This window comes from Muscardinus avellanarius (genome assembly GCF_963383645.1).
Source record: "Muscardinus avellanarius genome assembly, chromosome: X".
NCBI lineage: Eukaryota > Metazoa > Chordata > Mammalia > Rodentia > Gliridae > Muscardinus > Muscardinus avellanarius.
The window spans coordinates 36,242,812-36,262,441 of NC_137792.1; the positions used below are offsets into that span (position 1 = coordinate 36,242,812).

The 19,630-nt window shown below is 37.0% G+C and overlaps 1 pseudogene across 1 annotated transcript in view; it reads right to left on the reverse strand.

The window, feature by feature from the left end:
- Positions 1 to 8,892: 8,892 nt before the first annotated feature.
- LOC308278852 (peroxisome biogenesis factor 2-like) overlaps positions 8,893 to 19,630 on the reverse strand; it is a 29,401-nt pseudogene continuing 18,663 nt past the window's right edge. The window contains exon 2 of the transcript in view: positions 8,893 to 9,860. The product of the transcript in view is annotated as a peroxisome biogenesis factor 2-like (transcript). The remainder of the gene's footprint in view (positions 9,861 to 19,630) is intronic.

Here is a 19,630-nt window from a genome sequence, read left to right on the forward strand (position 1 = left end):
CATACCAAAACTTAAATGTTGTCACTTCACAATTTTTTATGGTCAAAATATCATGTAAGCACAAATGCAAGCATGCATGTTGAAATAAAGCAAGCAGTACTTGATTATAAAGTGGTCAATGATATGATACAGAATGTGTCATTCTTATTAACTTTAAAATAATCAGAATGGAAGCTCATGGGTTAAAAAAGAATATTGTAATAAACACATAGACATACAAAACACTTTCCAATGAATTCCCAGAAAGACGAAGTCCTTCATTGGGGAAACATGCTCTAGGGCTGTGGTTTTTAATTTGTCATCTCTTTGTGAGTAAGGTTAAAAATTCATTGATCCTCATCCTATAAAATCTACATATGTGTGCACAAAAACTTATTTTGACTATAGTTTAGTAAGATCATGAATGTCCTGATACCAATCCAAGGAGTGACATAATTACATTATTTCACTTAATTTCTCTGATTATTTTGGTAAGTAGTATCCTGTAGAGCAATCTCAGAGTAGCATAATTATTCTCTTTTGTATGTTAATTGTCTTTTTTCTGAGATTCCCTTAGGACATTTTTACTTAATTTTTAAATATCAATAGATTTACCAGTTACTTTTCCTAGGAAATTTTCAACCCTTTTATTAAATCTTTATTTTATCTCTATCCTACTTTTGTCATCTTTCTGTAATTTTATAACTTATTTCTTTTAAATTTTATTTTGTGTGATATTTTTGAAGCTTGATTTCCAGTATCCTGATGTTGAGCTCAAATATTATTCTAGTTATTGTTACATCCAATGTCACATTTATCTCTGTAAATATTTTCATTTATTTCTCATATTTATTTTTATTTCTCATATTTCTTCCCAGTGACAACTTATTTCTCATCTCCTAGTTTTTGTTTCTTTAAAAGCAAGACTGTGATGCTTATACTTTTTTTTAACTCTTAGCCTTTAAATCATGCTGAGTAAAACATGCTATGCATTTGTTTTTTAGGGCTATGTAATTATTATTTTTATACTTTTATTGGTACATTGTAATTATACATTATAGCAAGGTTCAAAGTGATAAAGACATACATGAATATAGAGCTTGATGTGTTTCTTCCAAATTCCACCCAATACTCACCTCTCTGAGTACATATTTGTATGATTGTTAGTGATACCTTCATAGATGAACATAGCATTACTTGAACTATTTTCCTTATCAGTTCTTTCTTTTACCTTCCCACCTCCTTCTCCCAATCCCCTTCTACTATTCTACTGGTCTCTCTTCATTTATCTAAAGTGACTTTAGTTTCCTATTTTATCTCTAACTTCCATATATGTGAAGAAGCATGTGACCTTTGACTTTCTGTGATTGGCTGGTCTCACTCAGCATAATATTCTCAAGATGTGGCTCAGCGGTAGAACACTTGTCTATTATTTGCTTTTAGAATGTTTTTCCTCTGTTGAGTGATTTTTACTCATTGTTCAATTAGTTTGTCTTTGATTTTCTAAAATTGGACCAGATATTAAACTTTAAAGAAATTCCTTACTAGTTCCTGCTTTCCAACTTCCAAATATTTTCATGTAAGAAAACTGATTATTCTTAAACAACCGTTAGGAAGGGCCTTTGTCACTTACAATCAAATATAATTTCTAATTTATGCATGTTAAATTTATAAATGGAGATGTAACATTTATAAATATGTATACGTCAAATATTGTGTTATCATTAGTAAACAAACTATAAGAAATATATAGAAATATAGATAAAATTACATTAGCATTAAATAGACTTTGGTTCATTATTCCACATTCATATTAAATCAATTATATACAGAAGTATATAAATATATGAGAGAAATGCTATAATTAAATAAAGTAAAATTAATTGTTATATGTTAAACCAAAATTAACTGACAGAAAAAGCATGACATAGGCTGGCAAGTTCATATAAGACATGAATAATGTCATTCATGAACTTTGACTTTTTGGTAACTGAGAATAATAAATTAAAATCTACCTAAGTGGATTAACACTTAGGTACATTTACCACTTAGGTAGATTTTAATCTATCACTAAGGTAGTTTAATCTACCACTAAGGTAGCTTAGTGAGATCCTCAACAACTTACTGAGACCATTTCAAAATAAAAAATAAAATAAGGTTGTAGTTCTGAGGTTAGACAGCTCCTGAGTGAAATCCCTAGTACTTAAAAAACTAGTACTATTCTTTTGAAGTTGATTATCACTTTATTTTATCCTATCACCTTTTGATTTGTAGGTTTGGGGATATGTTATTAGACATAAATCTAAAATTTTCATATTTTTGAAAGGTTAACTCTAGATCATAAAATGTCTTTCTTGATCCACAACGTCTAGACAAAGAGAACAATGAATGTGCTAAAAGAGAAATGGTCATATATTTAATTACTGAAGCTTTCTGACTGCTTAATTGCTGGCTCTCATATTGCAGCTAGAGTAAACTCAGCACTTGAATATATTGTCTCAACAGCTGGAAGCATAAAAGATTTGTAAAACTAAAATAATATAAAACATCTTTCTTCCTAGAAATGCTTTTGTCTCAAAGATTGCTCTGTCTTATATTAGCTACATCACATTCCTTGTGGCAAATTATATCAATATTTTTCTATTCTTTAAATTTCTTGTGTCTTGTGAGGCCGGGATCAGAGCCTGCCGTGAGGCTAGGCCGGTGATGGGGCCTCCAAGGCCAAGATCGGAGCCTGCAGAGGGGTTAGGCTGGAGCTGGAACCAGTGAGGCCGGGATCTGAGCCTGCCGTGAGGCAAGGCTGGTGCTGGGGCGTCTGAGGCCGGGATTGGAGCCTGCTGAGGGGTGAGGCTGGTGCTGGGGCCAGCAAGGCCGGGATCGGGGCCTGCCATGAGGCAAAGCCAGTGCTAGAGCCAGTGAGGCCGGCATCAGTCTGCTGGGTGGCCAGGCCAGTGCCGGAGCTGCCAAGAGTGGGATCAGAATTTGCAATGCGGCATACACAGAGAAATATCACAGAAAATAAAAAACCAGATGCTTTCCCTAATATGCAAAAACTGGAAGAAATAGGTAATAGGAGGAGATCTAGTTGAAGAAAGGGCCCTATAGAGGAGCAATTAAGGTGACCAATCAGAGGGGATAGGATGGGGAAGTATGGAATCGCTTTAAAATTCATGATGTATGTAAACAAATGTATCAAAGTTAATCACCAATCAAGCATGGGCTTGAGGGAGGGGGAAGGAATGGGATGGGGATTGGATAAAGGCTAATTGGATGACGTGTGCTTGTATATACTCACAAGTTCTTGTATTCCATTGTGATGTATGACTACAATGCATCAATATAATATATATATTAAAAGAAATAAATGGAATTTCCGGGAAGATGGCGACCGAGAAAAGCGGGGCTTAAGAGCCCCGCTAACAACAAATCTCCATTACCACAAAATCAGCGCCTTTCATAGCCAGAAAACACCATCACCAGTGAAACAAAAAATCACCAGGCTCCAGAGAGAAAGCGGACTGAGAACAGAGCCACAGAGGAGATAACCGGCCTTGCGCCCGAGGACGCGGCAGACGCGGCAGCAGCGCCATACTGCCGGCGGCACCAGCGAATTCACAGGACGGCTACAGCAAGCCGAGGTGAGCCACTGCGGAACAGCCAGGCGGGATTTCTCCGCGCAGAGGGCATCTAAAGCTCCCAGTGGCCGTGCTCAACACACGCTGCAGGGATTCAGAGTAGAAATCAAAATCAAGAAGGAAAACGCCAGCCCCATAGCCGAGGGCGTAGCAGCGGCGCCATATTGCCACCGGCGGCAGCAGCAGCGAATTCAGCGAGGCCAGTACAGCTACATCTGCGTACTCAAGAACAGTGAGTCAAATTGCGGGCCACAGAGGAGAAATCCCAGTACTGTACTCCCTGGGACTTGACCCAGTGGGGGAGGGGCGGTGGCAGAGATATCACACCATAGGAGAACGTGCAACCTGGAACCCCCCACAGTCTAAAGCAGCCTCTATCGACTCTCTGGGTTGGAGACTCTGTGATAAAACCCAGTAAAGGAGTAGTGGGGTCCGAGATACTACTGACTCGAGATCCAGAACACCTTAAGGGTAGTCATAGTGACCCAAGGGAAGAACCCAGAGAAGGCACAAACATCCGAAATCATGGGAAAGAGGAATAATACTGGAGCAATTAATGCCCACAACCCCACAACATCAGAACCTGATAAAACAGAAAATCAGAGATTTCTAGAAGATCAAATCAGGAAAATAACTGTAGAAATTATAGAGGTGCTTCGAAAAGAACTCAGAGAGAGCCAAAAAGAGATAAAGGATGCAATTAATGAAGTAAAGGCCTCAATTCAAAGCACAAACAACCGATTAGAACACATGGAGAACAGAATCTCGCTCTTAGAAGATGAGCAATCCAAAAATGAACTCATAGTTTCTAATCTAGAAAAAAATATCCGACAACAGGAATCTGATATTGAAGAAATATGGGCCCATTTTAAGAGAGCTAACCTAAGAATAATTGGAATAGAGGAGGGAAAAGAAAGTGAAACCAAAGGGATCAACAATCTCTTCAAAGAAGTAATAGCAGAAAATTTTCCAAACATAGAGCAAGAGGTTGATACAAAGGTCCAGGAAACTTATAGAACTCCCTTTAGACAGGATCGGAGAAGAGGATCCCCACGCCACATAATTGTCAAAATGACCAATGTGGAAGCCAAGCAGAGAACCTTAAAGGCAACAAAAACAAAGGGCCAAGTGACATTCAGAGCCAAACCAATTAGAATCACTCCAGACTTCCCAAACCAAGTCATGAGAGCCAGAAGGGCTTGGAGTAACATATTCCAAACTCTGAAAGAAAACAACTTCCAGCCAAAAATTTCCTACCCAGAAAAACTTTCTATCAAATTAGATGGAGAAATAAGAAGCTTCCATGACAAACAGAAACTGAAGGAATTTATGTCTTCAAAACCAGCACTAGAGAAAATACTCAAAGAGATTAACTACAAAGAAGAAATAGGTAACACACACCAGAACCAGAGAAAGAAGAGTTTCCATCCAACAGACAATTAAGATTGGTTATCTGTGGAGATTCATTATTTATGTTTGTCTTTTACCTATCTCTAAATGGTATTGTTTGCTTTTATTGTTGTTAATTTTTAGGATTTCTAGTTGGAATATTAATATACCTTCAGATATAGCAATTGGAAATATTTTATCTCATTCTATTAGTAACTGTTAACTCTGTTTATATTGTCTTTGGATATACAATTTTTTTTTTTTTTTTAGGGAGTGTGTATACTCCTCTGTTGCCTGTGCCATTGAAATCATAACCAAGAAATCACTGCCAATTTCAATGTTGTGAGGTTTTATGACCCAGATTTTCTCCTAAAAGTTTATAGTCTTAAGATTTATATTTAGGTCTATTATCTATTTTGAGTTAATATTTGTATATGGGATTAGGTAAGGGTCCAATTTTATTCTTTTCCATGTATTTATTATTTTTTAACAATATTTAGTTAAAAGATTATCATTTCCACCACCAAATGTTCGTGGAAACTTTGTCAAAAATAACTTGACAATATAGGGAAGAATTTTGCTCTAGGCTTTTATTTAACTCCAATGGTTTATATATCTGCCTTTAGAATAGTACTACACTGTTTCAATTATTGTAGCTTTATATGGTTTGAAATCAGAAAATATATATCTTCTAGCTTTGTTCTTTTTCAAGATCGTTTTGGGTACCTAGACTCCATATTCCATATTAGAATAGTTTTTTTTCTGAAAAATAAATATATAAATATGATAGTTTCACCTAAAAAATAGAAAAAAATATTCTCTGGTAAGAAAGAAAGCAAAAAGAAATATTGAAATGTTATCTTTAAGTCATCAAAACCTTGGTATCAGACAAATGAAACTGTTATGTGAGATTATCATTTTTAATTTTAGATAAATTGCCATAATACTAGATGTCAACTACTAAGCCAAGAATGGGAGGGAGGGATAGGGAGAGAATGGGGTGGGGATTGGGTGGGGGCTGACTGGGAAAAGTGTGCATGTATGTCTACAAAAGTATGTATCCTACTATGATGTATGAATACAGTGCACCAATAAAAAAAAATAATAAATTAAAAAAAATGTAAAAAAAAAAAAAAGAAATAATTGGGTGTGCAAAAATAAATTTCTTGTGTCCTTATATTTGTGTATAGTATACACAGAATATAATTGAGCTGGGGTTTTTATCCCATCTAATAATATTCAAATCATTCATATTTTATACTTTTATTGGTGCATTATATTCTCATCATAATGTAGTTTAGAGCCAGGTGTGGTGGTGCACGCTTGTAATCCCCGCATTTTGGAGGCAGAGACAGGAGGATCGCGCAGGTTCGAAGCCAGCCGCGCACGCTGGCTTAGGAGACCCTGTTTCCAAATAAAAATGTAAAAATAGGTCTGGGAGTGTAGCCCGGAAGGAGAAGGGCTTCCAGGAACCCCAGTACCACAAAAAATGTAGTTTAGAGTGATAGTTACATACATGCACACATTAGGTGAGTTTTCCCTCATGGCTCGCTTCCAATTCCTCCCCTGCCCCATACAGGGTATTAAGACTGACACTGGTATTCTCACATAGGTACACAATGTCAATTGAAGTAATTCCTTCACTGTATCTCCCTCTCCCTGCCCCCTTCCTGTAGACCAACTCCCTGGTTCCCTTAGAGTTTCTCCACCATTATCTGAAGTCCCTCTAGTATGCTGATTATTCCCTATATCCTGCATATGACAGAAAACATATTATCCTTCACTCTTTGTAACAGTTTAATTTCACTTAACATAATGTTTTCCAGGTCCATCCATTTTCCTGAAAATAACATAATTTTGTTCTTTATTGCTTAGTAGAATTATGTTGTGTGTATATATATATATATATATATATATATATATATCCCATAATTTTGTAATCTATTCATCTGTTGACAAACACCTAGGTTAGTTCTATAATTTGACATTTGTTAATTGTGCTACTATAAACATGTATATGCCGGGCATGATGGCGCACACTTGTAGTCCCCAAGCTTGGGAGGCGGGGACAGGAGGATTGCACTGGTTCAAGGCCAGCCCCGCTGGCTTAAGAGACCCTGTTTCCAAAAATAAAAAAGTATAAAATAGGTCTGGGAGTATAGCCTGGAGGTAGAAGGGCTTCCAGGAATCCCAGTACCACCCAAAAATCCCCACATGGATATGCATGTATTACTATAATATTTTGATTTATGACCCATTGTAAGGATACTTAGGAGTGGGATCTCTAGCTAATATGATACCTCCATTACTAATTTTCTGAGGAATATCTGCATTGATATTCATAGTGGCTGGACTAATTCACAATCCCACCAACAGTGCATAAGTGTTCCTATTTCCCCATATCCATGCCAGCATTTATTGTTGTTTGGCTCCATAATGATTGCCATCTTAATTTGGGTTAAGTGGAATCTCAGTATACTTGTGATTTGCATCTCCCTGATTGCTAATGGTATTGAACATTTTTTTCATGCATTTATTGTCCATTTGTATTTATTTTCTTATAAACTGTCTATTTAGTTCAGTTGCCCATTTCTTGAGTGGGTTATTAGTTTTTTTTAGTATTAAGTCTTTGTGCATTCTAAATATTAGTTCTCTAGCAGTGGAATAGCTGACAAAGATCTTCTATTTTGTAGGCCCTCTCTTTAGACCCTTGATGTTTTGCTTTGACGAGCAGAAACTTTTTAGTTTAATCCCATCCCATTTATTAATTATTGTTTTAATTTCCTGAGCTTTTGGGGTGTTATTGAGGAAGTTTCTACCTCAGCCTATGTTAGAGTGTTGGGCCTATGATGATGATATTCTCTAGTAATTTCAAAGTCACTGGTCAAATTTCCAAGTCTTTGAACCATCTGAAGTTGACTCTTCTGAGGGTAAGAGGTAGGGATATAATTTCATTTTTTCTACAAATGAATAACTAGTTTACCTAATATCATTTGCTGAAAAAGTTGACTTTTCTCCAATGGATGTGTTTGGCACCTTTGTCAAAAATCTATTGGCTGCAAATATATGGGTTTGTTTCTATAACTTCTATTCTATTCCATTTGTTTATGTGTCTGATTTTGTTCCAATACAATGCTGTTTTTATTACTATAACTGTATAGCATAATTTGAAGTCATGAATTGTGATTCCTCCTGTATGGCTCTTAGTGCTAAGAATTGCTTTGGCTATTCTGAGTCTTTTGCTCCTCCATATGAAATTTAGGGCTGATTTTTCTAGCTCTGTGAAGAATGACATTCGTGTTTTGATAGAGATTGCACTGACTCTGTAGATCACTTTTGATAAAATGGCCATTTTGATAATATTTATTCTCCCTCTCCAAGAGCATGGAAGATCTTTTCATCTTTTAAAATCTTCAGTTTCTTTCTTTAGTGTATTATAGTTTTCATTGTGGAGATCTTTGACCTCCTTGGTTAGGTTTAATCCTAGGTATTTAATTGTTTTTATATTTAAAATAATTATGTTTTTATATTTAAATCTACCATGCTTTCATTTCTATATATTCCATACATTTGTTTTTTCTACTTTCTTGATTAAATGATATTTTTCTCCAAAATATTTTATTTTTAGTCTCACTTCTTTCTAGGAAGCAGCCAAATGAGGGAGCATTCTTAGTAGTCATCTGACAAAAACTCCATTATTCTCTACATTTCCAGTGACTAGAATTTAGTCCTGCCTTGAAAGGAACAAAAGGGAAGGAGTGAGAAGTAGGAACCTTCTAAAAGACACCTAAATGTGATACTTAGGATGATTAATAGTAAGGACGTAAGTATAATACTTTTATTCTCAGAGGAGATAAATTTTGTTCCTAAAGAGCATTCACTCTGACATCTAAGTTCTGGATTTCAGTGGCTGAACATTGTGTACCTCTGTCCCACACTTACGACAAGGAAAGTACATGTCAAATAAGAAACTGCTCTGAATACAGTAATAACAGAAGATGTGCTCACATCCTATGGTGTGAGGCATGGTGGGCCACTTTCCACATAAAGAACATTCTTTGCCACTTGTGGCTAATGCACCATCACTATTAGGAGCACCAGTAAGAGGGATACATCATGAAGATAATTTGGCTTTCAACTTCTGGATATTGGTAAGTGATCAGAGAAAAATCAGAAACTCAGCAATACCATGCCAAAAAAGTTCCCTATTCATGTACTCAAAGCCAACCTCATGGATGTTTTAGTGCTTGCAAAATACAGAATTAATGCCTAGGAGATATTCTGTCAAAATTGCAAACTTTCCCCTTTAAAGGAAAATAAATCAATCAACTCACCCAATTTCAAAAGCCCAACCACAAAATTCACACAGTGTTTGACTTTCCCAAATGATGCTAAATGATGGTTTTGAAACAAATCATAGCCTCATTCTTCTAATCATCTCCCACAAATGGTACAAAAACATACCAGAGTTTCTGGTTTTTACTTCAAGAAAAATGTTTTTGTACTGAGTATTCAAACCTGACTGTCCCATGGATATTATTTTTGGAGTAGATGGTGAATCTCCATAAAAAAGCCACAGTAATACTTTCACTTCTGGTTTGAAGTGAACAAACAACCCTGGCATAAATCCATGAAAGCACTGAGTAAACGGGGACCAAACTAGCTGCTCCAGGGCATTGTTTAGTTTCAGGGCATCCAGCTGACTTATCTTGAGCACTCTTTTTAGACTCTCTGGGTGCCATGCCTTCTCTGAAGTTCTCTTTTCCCTCCTTCCGGCAGCTCCTTTAAGACTTGATAGCCTACCACTATGGCAGCAGGAATTTTTGCTGCAACATTTGTAAAATCCTTGCCTCACACCTGCCAGGGGGGCTTAGGAGTTTGTGAAATGCTCACACTGCGCATAACTTTTTCTAAAAAGCTTGTCTGTTCCTAGCAGAATCTGGGTTACTCTTAAATGTTATTTTGTTATTCCACTTCTATTATAAAGTTTCCATTATATTTCTTTTTATTTCTAGTTTCTAGTTATCTACTAGAAACTCTGGCCATAGTAACACCAATTATGCTGGCATAATCAGTACTTGGAAGGCTGAGACAAGAGGATCACAGGTTTGTGGTCAGGCTCAACAGCTTAGCAAGATTCTCAGCAACTTAGTGAGACTTTGTTTCAAATTTTTTTAAAAAAGTGCTGGAAGTATAGCTTAGAAGTACAAGGTCCTTGAGTTCAATCCCCAGGGCAATATTTTAATCTCCTGAAGACCTGTTTCTGTTGTCTAATATTTTTCCTGTTTATTTGCATATCTGACTATTTTCACTGTATATGATTACTAAGTATAAAAATTATATAGACAATTTAAAGTTCTAGATTAGGTTTTCTTTCTTCAGTGATGCTTTTCCTTCATTTCTCCAAGGCAGTTATGATCAAGTATCCTATTGTCTGATATTGAACTGCTTCAAAGTTGAATTTCAGTAATTTTTTAAGGCTGGGTTATTTACCATTTAGTATTATTCTTAAATTAGAAGAATTTGGGGGTCTCAGCTTAAATGTTATGGTGTTTTGTTGGGTCCTTCATTCTTCACAGGCTCTGAACATTAATTTCTCCCCCAGCCTATGAAATTGCCGGAAACCAACAGTTTAGGATTATTAAATGCCTAGAAGTGTGCATTAACTTCCTATAGTATTTTATAATAACACACATTTATCACAGCATAGTTTCTTTGGTCAGGAATCCAGGTAACTAAATTCTTATTTTACCTGTATAAGATGAACAGAATTCTAACACTACTCAAGATCACTTTAAGGCAGACTATTCTGATCACTACTTTATCTCTATTGGCAACTATGATAATTTTATCCATGTTGTCTTTGGAAATTTTGTAGTAGTTTCTTAGGACCACCTTACAAAGTACAATGAATTGGGTGGCTTAAAACAGCAGTATTTATTCTCTCACAATCTGGAGGCTGAAGTGGGAAATCAAAGTGATATCAAGGATTTTTTTTCTAGAAGCTCTGCAAAAGAATTTGTATTATTACCTCTCTCCTGTGAAATGGTGGTTGCTGACAATCTTTAGTCTGCAACTACATCATTTTAACCTCTGTCTCTGTAATTACATGGCCTTTTTCCTGTGTGTCTTTATGTAAAATTTTATTCTTCTTATAAGGAAATCTTAGAGTAGATTAGGAACCACTCTAACTCATTATGACCTCATTTTAACTTGATTACATCGTCAAGGTCCCTCTTTTCAAGTAAGGTCACATTCATAGGTAGCAGGGGTTAGTATTTCAACTTATCTTCTTGGAAGGCACAATTCAATTATCAAAAGTCAAAAGTAATTAAGGAGCCAAGCACAGTGCCACATACCTGTAATCCAAGCACTTTTGAGGCTAGACAGAAGGATCACAGATACACGGCCAACCTCAGTAACTTGCCAAGACCTTCTGAAAATTAGTAGGACCTTGTGTCAAAATAAAAAAAAATAAAATAAAATAGAGCTAGGTTGTAGCTCAGAGGTAGAATGCCCTTGGATTCAATCTCCAATACCACACACACACCAAAAATATTAAGTGCTACCGCTAGGCCCTTATCATCTTAGGATTCTACCATTCTCAATGTATTTAAAGATCCTACTTCTATGATAGCAGCTTTCACTGTAGCTTCTGACTTACTGTGATAGCCAGAACAATGGTCATCAAAAATGATGGTGTTCCCCTTACAGAATTATTTCTAAGAATTAGAGTGAAAGGTACATTCTCAGAAATCTCTTATTCCCTAATGTACATGATGTATATTCACACAAATTTCAAAGTCAATTATTAAGCCAAACATGAGAAGGAGGGAGAGGGGAAGGAGTGGGGTAAAATTTGGGTAAGGGCTAATTGGGTGATGTGTGCATGTATGCCTCTGCCATCTTGTATTCCATTAAGATGTATGACTACAAGCACCAACACAAAAATTTTAAAAAGAAACCTCTCAGGGTGAGTGATCAGGTCTTATAGGATAAAGACACTCTGACATTTCAGTATTCCTAAGCCTTTAGATTTTTCCTCTATGGTAAACCCAGGCAATTCTGGCATTTCCATTTCATTCACTGTAGGTCACCTTTGGGTCCATGTGGTAACCAACCAACAAAGTAAACTGTCATATTTATTTCAAGTTTAAACACTGATTCTGAAACTTAGCTGGCCTTGTTATGAACTGAACCATATCTACCTCCCTTCTACATTTAGATATTGAAGCCCTTATGCCCAATGTGATTATATTTTAAGATAGGACCTTTATAGATGTAATTAAAGTGAAATGAGATCATAAAGGTCAGGTCCTAATCCTACAGAACAGGTGTCCTTATAAGAGGAAGAGATACAAGATCTCTCTCTCTGTCTTACTCTCTCTCTCTCTCTCTCTCTCTCTCTCACACACACACACACACACACACACACACACACACACACACACAAAACGAGAGTTCACGTAAAGAGAGAAGTTGGATATCTGAAAAACAGGACGAAAACCCTGACCATAAACCACACCTGTGGGAGCCTTGATCTTGGACTTCAATCTACATTGTTCTGGGTGTTTTTCTATGGCAACCAAACTTACTAATATAGGTATATATAATAAATTCTCCCTAATATGACTAAACTATTTCTTTTACTTTGACCCCATATTTTTTTAAGATTTATTCCTAATCATATTCCCCAAGTTCTAGACTATACAAATTTTTTAAAAAAGCATGTATTTCATTTGGTGTGCATAGCTGTTCTTCATGGGTTGAACTTTGAACTTGACACTTGGGGGCCTATTGAGACTTGAATCTAGTTATAAATCTAAAAGCACATAGGAGGCTGAGACAGGAGGATCAAAAGTTTGAAGCCAGCCTCAAGAACTGAGTGATCCCTCAGAAACTTAATGAGACTTTGTTTAAAAATAAAAAAAAAATAAAATAGACCTGGGGGTGCAGCTCAGAGGTAAAATGTCCCTGGGTTCAATCTCTATTACTACATACACAAATAAAAATATAGAAGAAACAATAGATGGTAAGGGTAGGTACTGAAGAGGATCATCAATGCCTCACAAGTCAATTACCTCGGTGAAGAACATTACAAGTTCTTTAGGCAAAGGAAGGCTAACCTTCTCAAAAAGGTCAGAAAAGGCTCCTTCTACTAGCCAAAAAGGCCCAAAAGAATTCTGCAGTTAGAGATACCCAGATTTATTAGGATATTCCCATAGGCCCTCATTCCAATTTTAAGATTTCAATCTTTGCTAAACAGTGGCTTAATTTCATTCACAGAGATACTTCAAGGCTGGAAATTTAGTTTCTATTATTCTGCCATTGGCAGAAAGAGATTCTTTGTTTGATTTTTGGAAACCTTTCTCTGTGGCTACAGAAGACATGGATTCTCTCAGGGAAGACGTAGAAGCTTCTAGGTCCTTCGTGACACAGAAGTGAAAATTCAAATCCCTGAGTTCATCTTTTCCCTACTTCCTTTAATACAGTTGCCAATCCCATTATACTCCTTGGCTTGATGAAAATGTTCCAAGGCATCAATACATGGTCACCCAGAGCTTTGCCTTCTATCAGCATTAGATCAGAAGTGTCCAATGATGATATTCTATATACCTCTTTTTGTTTCTCTTTCCATATCATGCTATTGGCTACCAGTGCCATCTTTATGACTGGGAATAAACTGATTAGCATTTTTGTATATAAGCATATTAGAGAACAATTTCCATAAATTCAAAGCCAATTCAGAGAAATCGAGATTCTACTCCTCTGGCACTAGTCTTGGTACCACAACCTGTATCATTTAATCAGAGAAGCAGGACCACTAGGACACATCTATATCTATATCATAATTTCTTTACAGTAGCACCATTGACATTTGAGGGTGGATAATTTGGGGATGAAGGACTATTTTGTGAACTGTGGGGTGTTTAGCAACATCCCTGGTTTCTACTCACTACATGCCAGTATTTCAATACCTCCACCACATCTCCCCTCCACATCCCCGAGTTATAACAACCAATAATGTCTCCAGTCATTTTCAAATGTCTTTTGAGGGGCAACATTATCTCCATTTGAGAACCAGTGGCCTCTCTATCCCTATCATCTATATAAATTCTATAGCTATATTCTATATATATTCTAAATTACATAGAATTGGCCTCATGCAATTGTGTAGTAGTCTCTGTATGGCTGTTTCTTCACATATGATGCTAAGGCTTCAAGTCTCCAGGGACAGCAATCAGGAAGGGAAGTTCACAAATAGACTGTAATCAACAAGCTGAAGCTGGAGCCCCCAGGGAAGGACTAAAACCTGTGTTGGTTTTAATTGTCTCTGACCTTCACCAGGAGGGAAATCAGCAGAAGGGATGGGGGGGCTTTGTCACAAAGCTAAACATACACACTTGGTTTAGAAGTAAAAAAAAAAAAAAAAACTGAAGCAGATTTGGGCAGAGATAAAAAACACAGGCCCAGTTGTTGCTTCTCACCATTAAGGCAAATATATATATTTGCAAAAACCATGTGTGAGTTACAAAATGGCTGCTTCCCTTTCAGCCCCCAAATCTCCCTAGAAGCTGCCTTGTAGCTGACCTAAATACAAAATGAGCAAGAGAATGAATTATGGGAAATGTAGTTCAATCCAGGCAAGCTGACCTATACAAACCCACTATAAGATAATTTGTTCAGAGCAGGATCCAAACTAAAGCCACACTCAAATGAAAATATCAACCTAGTGCGAGAATTTGTAGTTACAAAGATTAACTGCAAAAGGAATTATGAGTTTAAATGGTTTAAAATCATATTGACTATCTAGGAGCTCTTCAGAACTCCTCAAATTAAAAGTATGTCATGTATAAATGCAAATTATTTTTCTCTATTAATGAGGTTGAAAATAATTTGTCTGGTACAAAGATTTTACTATTGTATATTCAAAATAATTGTAGCCAAAGCAAAACATTTAACAGAAAGCTAGATTTAATGGTAAGAAGCAAATTTGACAATTGTCCTAGGGAAGGTTATAGGTAATTGGATGGAAATATTTTTCCAGGTAATTGGATGGAAATATTTTTCCAGCAATGAGTGATAGTCGATGTTTTAAATGCACCATGGAGATGTTTATCTCAGAGGTTAAAGTAACATCAACTCATGTTAGAGAAAAAGCTTTCACTCTTTGACTGGAGAATATGCCAACCACTTGCTACATTTGTAATAAGAATATCTTATATTTTTCTCTAAATTTCCCAGAATATTCCTGAGGCTTCATGCAGCTCATGCAGTCATCCAACAATATTGAGTCACTGGTATGTGCTAGACTTCTTTTGCGTAGTCACTAGATAGCAGAAAATAAAATGACCAAAAGAATCTGATTTCAAGAAACAAAGTTTCTAGTGAAAGGATATAGATTATGAATCAATAAACAAATGTACATATATTTCTAGTTGTCCCAAACATGTCAGGGTGCTATCCCTTTTTATTTTTATTCCTGATTCTGAGGATTGAAAAGGGGCAGTGTAAGTCTACCACTGAGCTCTTTTATTTTTTTATTTTGAAACAAAGCCTCATTAGGCTGAGGGCATTTTTCAGTTTCTGAGGTTGGCCTCAAGCCTGCAGTCCTCCTGTTTCAGTATTCCAAGTACTGGGATCACAGGTGTGCACCACTGCATTTGGCTGGTACTGTGCTTTTTTAGGTCAAGTATTTGACGACTGTTCATGTAAAGGGAAGCCTAGAAGCAGAGATTTGAATTGAGGGTGAGTGAGAATTTCTAGAAGAGAAATGCCAGCATTTTAGAGAAAGGAAATTAGGAACACAAAGTCCCAGACAAGTGAAGCTGTTGGCATGCTTGGCATGTTAGAGGACCAACAAAGAGGCCAGAGTGACTGAAGTAGAATGTGCGAGGAGAAGAGACTTGGGAGATGAATTCAAGAGAGATCCAGAGCCAGAATCAGAGACCATAGTGAGGATTCTTTTTTGAGAGACAAGACAAGCCACTAGATCGTTCTGAGTCAAGTGGCATGACATTTTTTTGTTGTTGTTGTTGTTTTTGCAGTACTGGGGATTGAATCTAAAAGGGTCCTACCTCCGATCTACAACCCCAGCCTCTTTTATTTTATTTAATTTTGAGACAGAGCCTCGCTAAATTTCACAGGCTGGCCTTGATCTTACAATCCTCCTTTCTCTGCATTCTGAGCAGCTGGGATTATAGGCATGTCCCACTGAGCCCATCCTGACCTTTGTCAGAAAGAACCTTTCTGTTCACTCTGTGGCAAACTAATGTCAGGGGTACAACAGAAGAAGCAGAAGGACCACTGAGGAAGCTACTGAAATAAAGAGAGCAGGTTGGTAATGATAGAAATAGGGTGAAGTTATTGGATTCTGAGAAGACTTGGAAATAGAGCTCGTGAGATTTGCTATACCACCTAATAGATGTTATGTGGGAGTGAGACAAAAAGAGGGAGTCAAATCAATGTAATCACTATAAACAAACAAAAAGTCTTCCTATTTAACTTCTCTCTCTCTTCTTCAACAGTCATCTTTATTCTCCTTGCAGACTCTCAGCATCCTAGCACTCAGCCTCTAGGTGCCTGAAGCACTTGCTATACCTCTACCCTACAAATGGGGTGTACAGTACGACCCTACTCTTTCTGTTCCTCTTGTAGTCCACTAACAACCCTTTGTAACCCCTTCCTGCCTGTTTCCCACTCAATGCTTGTCCTACTGGTCCCTTCAAAGCCCTCATTTCCTGATACCAACTTTTTCATTTAGGTGCTAGGCAGAAAGTATCTGGTATAATTAATTCATATTCAGGTAGAAATGACTAATAGCCTAGAATAAAATAGTTTTCTTCTCAAGAGAGCATTTTAAAGAGCTTTGAATTCACTCAAATGAGCCCTTTCCTTGTGGAATATTTTTAAGTAGTGATATGTTCCATGATCATCTGCAAATTACACTTCGTTGGTTGCTGTGCCCACACCCATGCAGGCTATAAGCTGACTTTACCCAAGGGCTCAGGCAGGTTTATTTTTTTAAAGGGTAGCTACAGGGAAGTGAATCATGAATGATTATTTTTAAAGACCGACTTCACAACAGCTCTGTTATCATAATTAATAAATGAAGGAAAGAGGTAGAAAATGTAAGCAGATCTGTGTCCCTGCTGTCCCAGCTAGCAGTTTTTAAATACTTTCACAGCAGCCTTCTTCTTACAGATGCCTCAGAAAGGATTTGGCACTTCACAAATGATTTCATCTGAGCTAGGATGATTTGGGGGTCTCTCTTTGTTTTATGTTATGTTGTGGTGGTGCTGGGTATTGAATCCAGGGGTGTTCTACTTCTGAGCTACACCTTCAGCCTTGTATTTTTTATTTTGAAGGAAGGTCTCATTAAGTTGTTGAAGGTCTCACTAAGTGACTGAGGTTGCCCTTGAATCTGTGATCCTGCTGTCTCAGCCTTCAAAGTACTAGGATTTAGGCCTGTGTCACATCTGGCTTGGGAAGTCTCTCTTCATCTTATCACTTTTTATTATCGATAGGTACAGCTGGCATTTTAGTCTCTACTCTCTCTTTGCAGAGTAAGTTTCTTGGGAGTGGGGGTCAGGAGGGGAAAAGAGCTGAGATGCTTTTGTATCAATTTGGGTTTAGCTACCTATTTTTTGTTCTAAGAGGAAAAAAATCATTGTAAAACCCAAACAAAAAATAACCCTCAATAATTGCCATGTTATTTTCAGTTGGGAAACTATGAACAAATAAAGCCTTCCAAATTCTATAGCTGGATTCAGATATCCACTGAGTAACTAAATATAGAGGAGTAGAGGCAGTTGATCCACTTCAATTCTGTGATAGCAAAAAAAGTAGGAATTCTTGGAAGCACCTGCCATTTCAAATGGATTTCAGTGCATAGAAAATAAACAGGCTATACCACTAGTTACTCATATAATATTCACTCTGCTTTTTCTTATTTATTTACTATTCAGTGATACTAGGGATTGAACACAGGGGTGTTCTACCTCCTGTCTTAAAAAGACACCTCATGTCTTTTTATTTTTTATTTTGAATCAGGGTCTCACTAAATTGTTGAGGGCTTCTCTAAGTTGCGGAGGCTTGTCCTGAATCTGAAATCCTCCTGTCTCAGCCTCCCAAGTGCTTTTTATCCTTGAAAAGAAAATCTCAACTTTATTAGAGGAGAAAATGAAACCTAGACAAAAACGTTATTTCCCAACCTACTGTGATGCTACATTTGGACAGGTGACTAAAATCTGCTTAATGAGATAAAGTATAGTTGTTATTGGGAAGGAATTTTGGAAATGGACCAACAGAAATACACAGCTGTTGAATGGTTCTTTTGCATTTCCCATTTCTCCTTGCTTTCTAACCTTGAATTTAATGAAATTACTGGAGCTCCAGCAGCCACCATGGGTCATTAGGAAACCTTGAGGAGAGAAGTCACTTGCTGAAAGTGTTACAGCAGAAAGGAGAGGAATAGTGTATTACTGACAATTAAAAATCTTCCCTGCCAGTGATATACTGAATAGCTTTAGACTTATCTGACAAAAGAGAAAAATAAACTTGTAGTTTTTTCAAGTCATTATTATTGAAAGGAACTGGTATGAGCAGCCACATACAACTCATAACTAATAAGATGGTTTACTGTACACTGATTTACCTTTGAAAGCCAACAATCTTTTGGCAAAACACAATTAAGCTCACATTTTTATATACTAAGTATATATTTCAATCTCATTTTTAGCCACTCCTAAGTGGCCAGTGGGCCTGTGAACAAAGTGGCCATGGTAGCAGGGATAGAGGTTTGCATGGGCTCAGCAAGCATGGCTACCATTCACCAAGGCCAACCTGATTATAATCACTGCTTCCTGTCCACTCTTCCAGCATCAAAGACCCATACCAAGTCTCTAATATGGCTTCAGTTACTGGAATGGTCAATCAGCTCCTTGGTGACAGGTTGATTTCATCATGAAAGGGGCAGAATTTTGTTCTTACTAGAATAGACATTCACTCTGTTATAAACTTTCCTCCTCTGTACAAAAAGGTTTCTAGTGAAACTATCACCTCTTAACTCACGTATGCCTTATCGGATACCATAATCATGTTGTTGCACATGGCACTGCACCTGATCAGGAAATCACTTCATGACAAAAGTATATCAATGGGCCCATGCTCTTGGAATTCATTCAATTTACCATGTGCCCCAACATTCCAAAGCAAATGGCTTAATACAATTGTGGAATGGCCTTTAGAAGTCACAGATATGGTACAACCAAGGTTGTTACAGCTTGCAGGACTGGGGCAAGGTTCTCTAGGAGACTGTATATGGTCTAAATCAATTCTGTGGTTTGAATATGGTTTGTTACCACCAAGATACAGGTCAAGACTTGGTACCTAATGAAACAGTTTTGAGAGGTATGGGGTCTTAAAGAGGTGTTTTGGAGAACAGATAGACCATCTTTGGAAGAGATTAATGACTGCATTGTGGGAGTATGTCATGGTTAGGTCTTGTGGGACTAGACTGGTGTCTGTGCAAGCAGGTTGTTAAAAGGAGTTTGGTTCATTCACTCACTCTTGCTTTCTCTTTCATTATATGATCTCTTTTGAATGTACTTGCTTCTTTTTTAGCT